Raw genomic sequence first — 12,984 nt, forward strand, 5'->3', positions numbered from 1 at the left:
CTTCTCCCAGTCCCTTTGGGCCTAGTTCTGTCTCATCTTGCTTTATTGGGTTTTAAAAGCCAGTCTTATTTAACCTTTTCTAATTTGTATTTATGTACTTATTTATTTTTTGGTATGATGGCAGGGAGGGGACAAAGCAGAAATACCCCTTTTATATGACAGTGTGTGAGAAAAGAAACTTTAGCTTAAAAATCCTTAAAATGTGCTCACTTCAGCAGCACATATACTAAAATTGAAATGATATAAAGAAGATTAGCATATAGAAAAAAAGAAAAAATATTTCCTTAAACCAAGAAAACCAAGAATGTTTTTAGTTTGTTGCGGTGCCCAGCAGAGGTTGAGGAGGGATGGGTGGTGTTGGTGCACTTCTGGTTTCATTTGGAGTGTGGGACATTAGGGTGAGACAAGGACCTGGAATTTAAAAACCACGGAATCAAACACTGTGAACCACTGGTCTCTGGCTAAACAGATCAGTTTTCTGATTTTCTTTGGAAGCATTTTGAATTTTTCTGTTGAAGTTAGATTTCCTAATAGTCTTTTTCTCTTAGATAACCAGAACAAATGGTTGAATACATTATAATACAAAAATTTCTTCACTTTTTATTCTTGGTTTTCTTGCCTTGTTTTTCGGTTTTAATGCCAAATGATTGGGTCATGGGGTGGGAAATAAAAACAACTTTGTATAACAATGTGTAGTTGTGTTTGAAATAATGTCATTTATTTATTATTATATTGATGTAATTATTTTTCTTCAGAGAGCTGCAGCACTTCCTAGAAACACTCATTACTCTGCTTTAAGGTGCAACTCCAGTATTAGTAGTCAGGTAATTTCATCATGAGCTGGATAAGAAGACTTATTGAAAAAGACAGTAGCCGCCTCACTTCTCGGACAGATGAGGCACTTTTTGTGTGTGTGTGTGTGTGTGTGTGTGTGTGTGTGTGTGTGTGTGTGTGGTTTTTAGCTCTCTTTTTCCCATCAGACAATTTCTGTTACCCTAGTCAGAGCCAGAGTGCGTCCACTTGCAAGGGCAGCCTCCTCACCACTCCACTCTTTTTAACGCTTGCCCTTCTTTACATATACCTCACTGTGTGTCTGTCACCATTGAAATACCTTCCCTGGGTACAAAAATCCTGTTAGAAGGAATAAGATCTTGGCCGGGCGCGGTGGCTCAAGCCTGTAATCCCAGCACTTTGGGAGGCCGAGACGGGCGGATCATGAGGTCAGGAGATCGAAACCATCCTGGCTAACACGGTGAAACCCCGTCTCTATTAAGAAATACGAAAAACTAGCCGGGCGAGGTGGCGGGCGCCTGTAGTCCCAGCTACTCGGGAGGCTGAGGCCGGAGAATGGCGTGAACCCGGGAGGCGGAGCTTGCAGTGAGCTGAGATCCGGCCACTGCACTCCAGCCTGGGCGACAGAGCGAGACTCCGTCTCAAAAAAAAAAACAAAACAAAACAGATTCTTGCCGGGCGCGGTGGCTCAAGCCTGTAATCCCAGCACTTTGGGAGGCCGAGGCGGGCGGATCACAAGGTCAGGAGATCGAGACCACAGTGAAACCCCGTCTCTACTAAAAATACAAAAAATTAGCCGGGCACGGTGGCGGGCGCCTGTAGTCCCAGCTACTCAGGAGGCTGAGGCAGGAGAATGGCGGGAACCCAGGAGGCGGAGCTTGCAGTGAGCCGAGATCGCGCCACTGCACTCCAGCCTGGGCAACAGCGTGAGACTCCGTCTCAAAAAAAAAAAAAAAAAAAAAAAAAAAAGAAGGAATAAGATCTGGTGTTCAGTGGCACAGTAGAGCAACTATAGTTAACAAAAATTTATTGTACATTTCAAAATACAGGAGTGGAATTGGAATGTTTCTAACACAAAGAAATGATAAATGAGCCAGGTGCCATGGCTCATGCCTGTAATCCCAGCACTTTGGGAGGCTGAGGTGGGTGAATCATTTGAGCTCAGGACTTCAAGACCAGCCTGGGCAACATAGCAAGACCCTGACTCTACAAAACATACAAAACTTGGCCAGGCTTGGTGGTGTGTGCCTATAGTCCCAACTACTCAGGAGACTAAAGCAGGAGGATTGCTTGAACCCAGGAAGCAGAGGTTGCAGTGAGTCAAGATTGTGCCACCGCCCTCCAGCCTGGGTGACAGAGCAAGATTCTGTCTCAAAAAATAAAAAAAGAAAAAAGATAAATGTTTGAAGTGATAGTCAGTTACCCTGATTTGGTTCTTACACATCATATGCTTGTATCAGAATATCACATGTATGCCATAAATACGTACCACTACTATGTATCCAAAAATTTAAAAGTTTCAAGTACCTTCCCAAAGCACCTAGCTGTTCACTTAAGCACTACATTTCTTTAGAATACTACAGTTTTCCTATTTATTTAGAAACTCTGTGCTTCCTGAACTCATTCTAGAAAGAACCTCATTTCTGTGCAGTAGTCTCTCATCCATGGGGAATACATTTGAATAACCCCAGCGGTTGCCTGAAACCTCAGATGGTACTGAATCCTATATATACGGTACTATGTAATTTGAATCTGAAACTCAGGATGTCTATTAAGTGACTAATGTGTGGCATCACTGGTGTGGACATTCTGGACAGACATGATTCATGTTCCCGGGGGATGGAGTGGGACAACGTGAAGTTTCATCACACTGCTCAGAACAGTTTGCAATTTATAACATGAATTTCTGGAATTTTCCATTTAATAGTTTTGGACTTTGGCTGACCAAGGGCAACTGAAACCTCAGAAAATGAAACCATGGTAAGGAGAGACTGCTGTACGGTGTGACAGGGTCCTGTTGACTTGGGCAGCATTTTGTTGAATGGTGTGAAAAATGAAGGAATTTTAGAAATGACTGTATATTTTAAAACCTTAAAATTTGGGCCTGAAATTAATTTTTCTAGAGACTTGGGATTATTAGAGAAGACCCTGTTTTTTCTTTCTGGCTCTGTGGCTAGCTGAGTTACTTAGTAACTCTTCCTGCCTGGAGTTTTCTTTTTTTCAAAAAATGAGGAACATCAAGAGCATGAGAACAAAAGCCACAGACTGAAAGAAAATATTTGCAGAATACACATCTGATCAAGGATTGTTATCCAAAATATCCAAAGAACTCTTTAAACTTAATAAGGAAGCTAGTCAGTTTTTGTTTTTAAATCGGCAGTAGACCTGTACAGACATCACCAAAGATGCACAGATGGTATATAAGCGTATGAAAAGATGCTCCACATCATATATCCTTAGGGAACTGCAAATTAAAACAAGGTACCCATTCCATACCTGGTAGAATAGCCAAAATCCAAAACACTAACAACGCCACATGCTGGTGAGGTTGCAGAGCCACAGGAACTGATAGAGCTACTTGAGAGTTTTCAATAAAAGTAAATAGGATTACAAAACAACATACATAATCTTATCACATGGTGCAGCAGTCGTACTCCTTGGTGTTTATTTACCCAAAGGGGATGAAAACTCATGTCCACACAAAAGCCTGCACACGGACATTCATAGGAGCTGTATTCATCGTTTTCAAAACTTGGAAGCATCCAAGATGTACTTCAGTAGGTGAATGGATAAACTGCACCACGACAGTGGAATATTATTCAGCACTAAAAGGAAAGGAGCTATCAAGTCATGGAAAGACACAGAGGAACTTAAATGTATATTACTTAATTGGAAAAAGCCAATCTGGAAAGGCTATATATGACTGCAACACATGACATTGTGGAAAAGGCAAAACTGTGTAGATAGTAAAAGGATCAGCAGTTTGGCCAGGTGCAGTGGCTCACCTGCAATCCCAGCACTTTGGGAGGCTGAGGTGAGCAAATCTTGAGGTCAGGAGTTCGAGGCCAGCCTGGCCAACATGGTGAAACCCCGTCTCAACTAAAAGTACAAAAATTAGCTGGGTGTGGTGGCGGGCACCTGTAATTCCAGCTACTCGGGAGGCTGAGGCAGGAGAATCGCTTGAGGCAGGAGGCGGAGGTTGCAGTGAGCTGAGATCACGCCATTGCACTCCAGCCTGGGTGATAAGAGCAAAACTCTGTCTCAAAAAAAAAGGATCAGCAATTGTGGAGAGAGAGATGAATGGGCAGAAACAAAGGATTTTTAGGGCAGTGGAACTACTCACTGTGATGCTGTAATGGTGAATACATGTCATTATGAATCTGTCTGATCCCACAGAATGTACACCAAGAGTGAACCCTGATGTAAACTATGGACTCTGGGTAATATGTCAGTGTAGGTTTATCAGCGATAACAAACTTACCAGGGAAAAAAGGAGAAGGGAGTGGGGAAGGGAGGAAGGTTAATATTTGTTACAAGAAGGAAAGGGAGGCCGAGTGGTACTAGCACAGCTCCCAGGATTCTGGTTTCATTCCAGGTAGGGCCAGGACATAACAGCCTGAGCCCCTGCGAAGTGCAGGATTGCTACAGCTGAGTCTCCTGCATGAAGAGAGCAGGAAGCTGGAAGGGGACTAGAGAACCCTGTGCCAATCATGCTGGGGCAGCCACAGGGAAATGTGTTGTTTGACCAGGGAAATGGATACAGTGAAAAAGACATCCATGAAAAATCCCCAAGCCTGGACCACGTACAGATGTGTGTAGCCTGAATTTTTGTTACCAGCATGCTGAAGGACCACAAGCTGAAAAATTAACATAAAGATTGGCCCAGACTTGTGAAAGCTCCAGAGCCTTGTGGACACCAATGCAGTCCATTAGATTGTCCCACAAAGAGGTATAAATAGGACCTATGGAAGAGAAGAGAGAGAGAGAATGAGCAGGTCCAACATGTGTCTGAGAAGTTCCTGCAGGTTAAAATAGAATAGGTGGCACACAGTATGGAAAATGCAAAGACTGAGAATTTTCCAGAATGAAAGATAGGTGCCAGTGTAGTGGCTTATACCTGTAATCCCAGCACTTTGGGAGGCCAAGGTGGGTGGATCTCGAGCTCAGGAGTTTTAGACCAGCATGGGCAACATGGTGAAACTCTGTCTCTACAAAAGAAATAAGAAATTAGCCAGGCATGGTGGCACATGCCTGTAGTCCCAGGTACTCAAGAGGCTGAGGTGGGAGGATCACTTGAGCCCAGGAGGTTAAGGATGCAGTGAGCTGTGATCGCACCACTGCACTCCAGCCTGGGTGACAGAGTGAGACCTTATCACAAAAAAAAAAAAAAATCCAACTGAAGAAACGTACTGGGGATAAAGAAAAGCATATATGGCTGGGTGCTGTGGCTCACACCTGTAATCCCAGCACTTTGGGAGGCTGAGGCAGGCAGATCACATGAGGTCAGGAGTTCGAGACCAGCCTCCTGGAGAAACCCCGTATCTACTAAAAATACAAAATTAGCCAGGCGTGGTGGTGCATGCCTGTAATCCCAGCTACTCGGGAGCCTGAGGCAGGAGAATCACTTGAACCGGGGAGGTGGAGGTTATGGCGAGCTGAGATTGCGCCGTTGCACTCCAGCCTGGGCAACAAGAGTGAAACTCTGTCTCAAAAAAATAAATTAAAAAAAAGCATATCCATTGCTAGATAAACTATAGTGAAACTATAGAACATGAAAGACTGAGAATCATGAAAACAAAACAGCCAGATATGATCCAGCAATTCCACTATTGGGTATATACCCAAAGGAACTGAAATCAGTATGCTGGGTGGGGCGTGGTGACTCACACCTGCAATTCTAGCACTTTGGGAGGTCGAGGAGGGTGGATCACTGGGGGCCAGGAGTTCCAGACCAGCCTGGCCAACCTGTTGAAAACCTGTCTCTACTAAAAATACAAAAATTAGCTGGGTGCGGTGTTCCACGCCTGTAATCCCGGCTACTCAGGTGGCTGAGGCATGAGAATCACTTGAACCCTGGAGGCAGAGGTTGTAGTGAGCCGAGATGGTGTCACTGCACTTCAGCCTGGGTGACAGAGCGAGTCTTGGTCTCCAAAAAGAAGAAAGAAATCCGTATGCCGAAGAGATTATGTGCACTCCCATGTTCATTGCAGCACTGTTCACAGCCAAGATACGGAAACAACCTAAGTGTCCATCAGCGGATGAATGGATTTTTAAAATGTGGCACATTTACACAATGGAATACTATTCTGCCTTAAATAAAAAACAGGACATTCTGTCACTCGTGACAACCTGAATGAACTTAGAGGACATTACATTAAGTGAAATAAGCCAGGCACAGAGAGACAAATACCATATGAGCTCACTTGTATGTGGAATCTAAAAAAGTCAAACTTATAGAAGTAGAGAGTAGAAAGGGAGTTACCAGATACTAGGTGGGGGTAGAGGGAGGTTGACGGGGAAAAGGGGAGACATTGGTCAATGGGTATAAAGTTACAGTTAGGAAGAATAAGTTCTAGTGTTCCATTGCACAGCACAGTGACTGTAGTTAATACTGTATATTTTATTTGTTTTTTGAGATGGAGTTTCGCTGTTTTTGCCCAGGCTGGAGTGCAATGGCGCGATCTCGGCTCACTTCAACCTCCGCCTCCCGGGTTCAAGCAATTCTCCTGCCTCAGCCTCCCGAGTAGCTGGGATTACAGGCATGCGCCACCATGCCTGGCTAATTTTGTATTTTTAGTAGAGACGGAGTTTCTCCATGTTGGTCAGGCTGGTCTTGAACTCCTGACCTCAGGTGATCCACCCACCTCGGCCTCCCAAAATGCTGGGATTACAGGCGTGAGCCACCACACCCCGCCTAATACTGTATATTTTAAAATAGTGAAAAGAATTTCAAATGTTCCCACTACAAAGGAATGAATTTTTTTTAAAGGAATAGCCTGACAAAGACAAGGCAAAAAAGAATATGTATATATAATATATATATATTTGAGATGATAGATATGCTAAGTACCCATATCTGATCATTCCACAATGTATACAGGTATCCAAACATCACATTGTACCCCATGAATATGTACAATTATTATTTGTCAATTAGACAAAACCAACCAGAAGTTAGAGAGATTGCTTACAAAGAAAGTCAAACCACCAGCATACACTTCCTGAACCACAGTAGATGCCTTAAGACAAGAGGAATAGAAATTTTAAAATGCAACTGTAGGCCGGGCGCAGTGGCACATGCCTGTAATCCCAGCACTTTGGGAGGCCAAGGTGGGCAGATCGCCTGAGGTCAGGAGTTCAAGACCATCCTGGCCAACATGGTGAAACCGCGTCTCTACTGAAAATACAAAAATTAGCCGGGTGTGTTGGTGTGCACCTGTAATCCCAGCTATTCAGGAGGCTGAGGCAGAAGAATCACTTGAACCTAGGAGGCAGAGGTTGCAGTGAGCAGAGATTGTGCCATTGCACTCCAGCCTGGATAACAGAGCGAGACTCCATCTCAAAAAAAAAAAAAAATTGCAACTGTAAACTTGGAATTGTATTCCCAACTAAACATTCATTCACAGGTGAGGACAAAAATAATATTTGAAAAATAAAGATCAGGACAGAAATTAATGAAATGAAGAACAGAAAACTGATAGAGAAAATCAACAAAACAAGTTGGTTCTTTGAAAATATTAGCAAAATGGGCAAACCTTTAGCTAGAATGACAGAGAAAAAACACTCAAATTACCAAAATCAGGAATGAAAGAAGGCATATTGCTACCAAACTTATAGGGAATAAAAAATATATATACTGTAAGGGAATACTATGAACAGTTGTTTACCTAAAAATTAGACAACTTAGCTAAAATGCACAGATTTCTTTTTTTTTTTTTTTTTTTTTTTTTTTGAGACGGAGTCTCGCTCTGTCACCCAGGCTGGAGTGCAGTGGCCGGATCTCAGCTCACTGCAAGCTCCGCCTCCCGGGTTCACGCCATTCTCCTGCCTCAGCCTCCCGAGTAGCTGGGACTATAGGCGCCTGCCACCTCGCCCGGCTAAGTTTTTGTATTTTTAGTAGAGACGGGGTTTCACTGTGTTACCCAGGATGGTCTCGATCTCCTGACCTCATGATCCGCCCGCCTCCGCCTCCCAAAGTGCTGGGATTACAGGCTTGAGCCACCGCGCCCGGCCAAATGCACAGATTTCTATAGCTTACTAAACCAAGTACTTTTCCCAGTTGTCTTCTTTTGTGTGTCAAAACCAGCAGATGACAACAGAAATGAACAATTGAGGCCTCTAAAACTCTTCTCTTTCAGCTGACAAGGCAGGGAGCTAGTACTTGAGTCCTCTGACATGATTTGGGGTTGAATAGAACCTTCACATTCCTTCCAATCCTCTTAAATTTGTTAAGCCATCCCAAAACAGAAAATTCATTTTTCCCTGAGAAAGTACCAGAGAAATCTGGTCACTGACCTCCAGACAGACTAAGAAAAGCGGGCCTAAGGCCGGCACGGTGGCTCACGCCTATAATCCCAGCACTTTAGGAGGCCGGGGCAGGCGGATTGCCTGAGGTCTGGAGTTTGAGACCAGCCTGGTCAACATGGCAAAAATCCGTCTCTACTAAAAATACAAAAATTAGCCAGGCGTGGTGGCGTGCACCTGTAATCACACCTACTCGGGAGGTTGAAGCAGGAGAACCATGTGAACCCGGGAGGTGGAGGTGGCAGTGAGCAGAGATCACGCCATTGCACTCCAGCCTGGGCAACAAGAGTGAAACTCCATCTCAAAAAAAAAGAAAGAAAAAAGAAAAGCTGGCCTAAGACCTGGGATGCAGTGGGATTTTGCCCCATCCACCTGATCAAGTTGCTTACCTTGTCACCACAAACCGCACAGAGGGCTTTCATCTGGAGTCCCCAGCCCGTTCTCTGCACAATCAGGTCTGGAATCTCATTTCTCTGGCTGATTTCCCAAGGCTGTTCTGTTCACCTCAGCTACGGGAAATCTGGAATCTGGCTACGTATCTTTTGGCAGGTAGCTGTGGTGTCTTGTCAGAAGCGAAACAGTAGCAATGAAAATGTCAGATTTTTGTGCTATGTTTCCTTAAGTATTGCCCAATACCAAACTTCTAGTGAGCCAGCCCGTTCATTCATCCAGCAAATATTTATTGAAACTGTGTTATGTGCAAGATGTTACATTAGGAGATACAGGTATATAGGGAAATCTCATGTAATCAAGGCAGATTAAAGTCTAGTTGGAGATTAAAGTGAAATAATTTTTTTGTTTTTTTGAGATGGAGTTTCGCTTTTGTTGCCCAGGCTGGAGTGCAATGGCGTGATCTCCAGCTCATTGCAACCTCTGCCTCCTGGGTTCAAGCAATTCTCCTGCCTCAGCCTCCCAAGCAGCTGGGATTACAGGCATGTGCCACCACACCTGGATAATTTTGTATTTTTAGTAGAGACAGGGTTTCTCCATGTTGGTCAGGGGGGTCTCGAACTCCTGACCTCAGGTCATCCGCCTGCCTCAACCTCCCAAAGTGCTGGGATTACAGGCGTGAGCCACTGTGCCCGGCAAAGTGAAATAATTTTAAGGGAAAAAATATAAGTACCATAAACCATATAAAGTTTTAATTCTGTGGATTACAACCTAATAATGGTCATGAAGTCAACTTAGTGGGTTTGTTACCCCTTTTTTTTAAAAAAAAATATGCATTGCAATGCATATCTTTATGGATATTTTGTGAAATTTTTGTTTGCTATATTGTTATTTATATTGGAGTTGCAGTGTTAAATGTTTTTCATGTGGGTTACAGTCAAAAAATATGAAAGGGTAGTTCAGAATTCTGGATTCAGAAAAATCCAGAAGTTTGCAGATGAGAGGTGACTTTGGGGAGTTAGAATTTTGACAAGTGAAAATGAGTAATGAGAGGAAAAAGTGGAGAGCAGAGGCCGGGCGCAGTGGCTCACGCCTGTAATCCCAGCACTTTGGGAGGCCGAGGTGGGCAGATCATTTGAGCTTGGAGTTCGGGATCAGCCTGGCCAACATGGTGAAACCGTGTCTCTAGTAAAAATATAAATATTAGCCAGGCAGGGTGCCGGGTGCCTGTAATCCCAGCTACTCAGGAGGCTGTGGCAGGAGAACCACTTGAACCTGGGAGGGGGTGGTTACAGTAAGCTGAGATTGCGCCACTGCACTCCAGCCTGGGCTACAGAGTGAGACTCTGTCTCGAAATAATAATAATAATAATAATAATAATAATAATAATAAAGTGGAGAGCAGAGAGAAGTGGGTCTCCAAGCCTGGCACCAGGAATGAGAAACTGAGAACTACCCAGCAACAAGGAAGGATTTAGGGGATACCTAAAGAATTTTGTGTGTGGGAAGATATGGAGAGTTAAGACCTTTTGTTAATAATTAATTGTATTCCCTAATGGATTACTGATAGCTTATCAGCTCTGCTTGCCTATGTGGACTTTGACAGCTCCACCTTTAGTGTGGTTGAAAACAAGTGAGAACGCCATGATAGGCCCGGTGGTGGGGTGTCTGGTCCTGCCCCCTCTCTGCCCAGCAATCTCCTTGAAGGGTGCCTAGTTCTCCTGTGGATAGTATTGACAACTAGCCTGGAAAAGCCATGGGATTGCTCTCCAACTTTGGTTTTAAGAGATTAACACTCCTTTAGGATACGTGTTTATGGGCTTCATACCCTTCAGAGCTCTGTGTGTTGGAAGCATGCTTATTTCACTTTATCTCTGGGTGGACTTCTCACTCCTTTTCCAGTGCTTCAACAAAAGGTGTGGTGGGGATTGGCCCCTTTCTGACAGCCCACTACAGTGGGATGAGAGTCCCAAACGGATGACATAATGTCTGGAAAGCACCAAGTTTAACCAAGAGAGAAATAGGGTTATTACAAAGATGAAGGGGCTCTGAGGGAAATTCTGCAAGAGATATCATTACTCTGAAATCACTTGGAAAATAAATGAGAGGAATATCACCGCTGCCCCCATACCCACTGCAGCACTGTAATTACGGGGTGAGGATAATCGAATTTTAGAAACGCCCGGGGCCCAGCTAGACTCTTTAAAAGTAACATGAAGAATCTGACCCCCTCTGGCCTGGCGAAGAGCAAGCTGCTGAGTTCTTGCCACCGGCTCCAGCGACTGTCTGCTTTCCTTTCCTCCTTAGCGCCGCCATCACGGGGGTCCTCCCCGCAAGACCTGCAGAGAGTGGGATGTGGCCCCCTTCCCTGCGCAAATTCAGAGAGAGCTAGTGCCGTCTGGGGATCAGTCACTGTGCTAGGAGCAGATCGAGTACTTTTTTTTTTTTTTTTTTTTGAGACGGAGTCTCGCTCTGTCGCCCAGGCTGGAGTACAGTGGCCGGATCTCAGCTCACTGCAAGCTCCGCCTCCCAGGTTCACGCCATTCTCCTGCCTCAGCCTCCCGAGTAGCTGGGACTACAGGCGCCCGCCACCTCGCCCGGCTAATTTTTTTGTATTTTTTAGTAGAGACGGGGTTTCACTGTGCTAGCCAGGATGGTCTCGATCTCCTGACCTCGTGATCCGCCCGTCTCGGCCTCCCAAAGTGCTGGGATTACAGGCGTGAGCCACCGCGCCCAGCCCAGATCGAGTACTAAGCCGCGACAGTTGGGCTAGAAAGCCCTTCCTCCGAGCCCCGAAAGGCCCAGGTGGCAGCTGGCTCAGCTCATAGAGGAAATAGTCCTGATGTCCTGCAGAACAGAAACAATGGGAGTCGAAAGAGTGGTTTATTTTCTCAAGAAATCTGCATTTCTCAGGCCTGATATACATCTCAATGAGATGTCCCACAATGGAAGAGTCTCCTTGGACATTCTTCACCCAATTAACATTTCTCCCAACTTTGGGTTAGTAGGGTTCTTTAGGCGTCTGATCATTGTGGGAAGCGGTGCGGCATCAAGTCTGAAAAGTGAATGTAATATGGTTTATTTGGAATTCGACCAGGAAATTTTGGTTCCTTTGGCTGGTGGAAATATGCAGAAGAACCATCGTCTAAGGGCGCGTCCCCTTCTGGAGTACCTTTCCGAACTGGGGAGGGAAGAGAAAAGCTTTTGAGATGAACCAAAAGTGGTAAAATGCACATTCAAATCGAGTGGGTAAGGACTCGACTCCTCGGGGAGCGGGGTGGAGGCTAGGCGGTGAGAGCTTCCCGCGCCCGGGGAGCAGGTCTTCACGGGAGGTTTCCGGAGGCAGGAGGAGTCAGAGGTCCTCGCGAGTCACGGCCGGATGGAGGGTGGGAGCGGGCGCCTACCACAGCCAGGGCCGCGAGGCGCAGGAGGGCGCAGGCTGGCCAGGTCCCGGGTCTGCCGGCCCCACGTGGCAGCCCCGGGGCGAGCGGGGCGGGTCGGGGGCGGGTCGGGGGCGGGTCCGGTCGCTGACGCGCCGGGTATATAGCCGGGCATGCGCGCGGTGCTGCGGCCCGGACGCACGGAGGGGGGTTGGCGCGCGTGTCTACGCGGACGCACGGGCTGAGCTGCTTCTCCAGCCGCCGCCGGCCGCCCGGGACCTTGCGGTGAGGCTGCGTGGGGCCGGGGCCGCCTCCGAGCGCCAGGTGAGGGCGTGGATGAGAGGGGCCGCGAGATGGGCAGCGGCTGAGGAGCCGCGCGCCCCAGGCTGGGGCAGCGGGTGGGGGCGGGGACAGCGCTGCGCCGAGGACAGGGCACCGCTCCGGGGCACCGGCGCACGCCCGGACTGCTGGGTGGAGGCTACACCTGGCTCTGGTGCCGCGCTGGCAAGGGGAGAGGTCAAGGCGCGGCCCGTCCGCCTGGAGGGTGCAGGATGCTGGAGCCGCAGAAGGGTGCTCAGAGCGTGGGTCGCCGCGCCGAAGGCTGAGCCCGGCTCCCGGAGCCCCCGCGCGGACACGGACGCAGAACGCAGACAGTAGGTGGCCAATCCGAGGGGCCGCTCCATGGGGCTCTGGGATCTGGACTTTGCTTTTCAGGAGCTGCGTCCCCCGGGCCCCCTCCGGTCCATCTCCCCCCGAAGATACATGTACTCAATCTTCCGGCTGAGCGAATCTCCAATCTGGCTTGCCCGCGAGGATGGCTTTCTGGCTATTTTTGGTCCTTAATGACCAAGTTAGGTGGTCGGGTTCAGGCTGCCCCCTCTTGGTGGGTGAGGGCAGTG

The 12,984-nt window shown here is 46.8% G+C and overlaps 1 protein-coding gene and 2 long non-coding RNA genes across 13 annotated transcripts in view; 1 reads left to right on the forward strand and 2 right to left on the reverse strand.

Annotated features, from left to right (window-relative positions):
* Positions 1–3,432: 3,432 nt before the first annotated feature.
* On the reverse strand, positions 3,433–3,930 carry LOC144330739 (uncharacterized). The gene is made up of 2 exons (XR_013397160.1): positions 3,798–3,930; positions 3,433–3,617 (listed from the first exon to the last, which is right to left on the reverse strand). It is a non-coding gene; the product is annotated as an uncharacterized LOC144330739 (long non-coding RNA).
* A 705-nt stretch (positions 3,931–4,635) lies between these two features.
* Positions 4,636–8,840, reverse strand: LOC144330726 (uncharacterized). The gene is made up of 3 exons (XR_013397147.1): positions 8,706–8,840; positions 4,910–5,000; positions 4,636–4,754 (listed from the first exon to the last, which is right to left on the reverse strand). It is a non-coding gene; the product is annotated as an uncharacterized LOC144330726 (long non-coding RNA).
* Positions 8,841–12,274: 3,434 nt separating this feature from the next.
* SLC39A14 (solute carrier family 39 member 14) overlaps positions 12,275–12,984 on the forward strand; it is a 71,026-nt gene continuing 70,316 nt past the window's right edge. For 9 of the 11 annotated variants that reach the window (XM_077943180.1, XM_077943176.1, XM_077943171.1 and 6 more), the window contains exon 1: positions 12,275–12,409. The gene's annotated coding sequence lies outside the window, so the exon portion shown is untranslated. Of the gene's footprint in view, positions 12,739–12,984 lie in introns of all 11 variants that reach the window. The other 2 variants (XM_077943177.1, XM_001106660.5) reach the window with 1 other exon arrangement.

This window comes from Macaca mulatta, chromosome 8, assembly GCF_049350105.2.
Source record: "Macaca mulatta isolate MMU2019108-1 chromosome 8, T2T-MMU8v2.0, whole genome shotgun sequence".
Lineage (NCBI taxonomy): Eukaryota > Metazoa > Chordata > Mammalia > Primates > Cercopithecidae > Macaca > Macaca mulatta.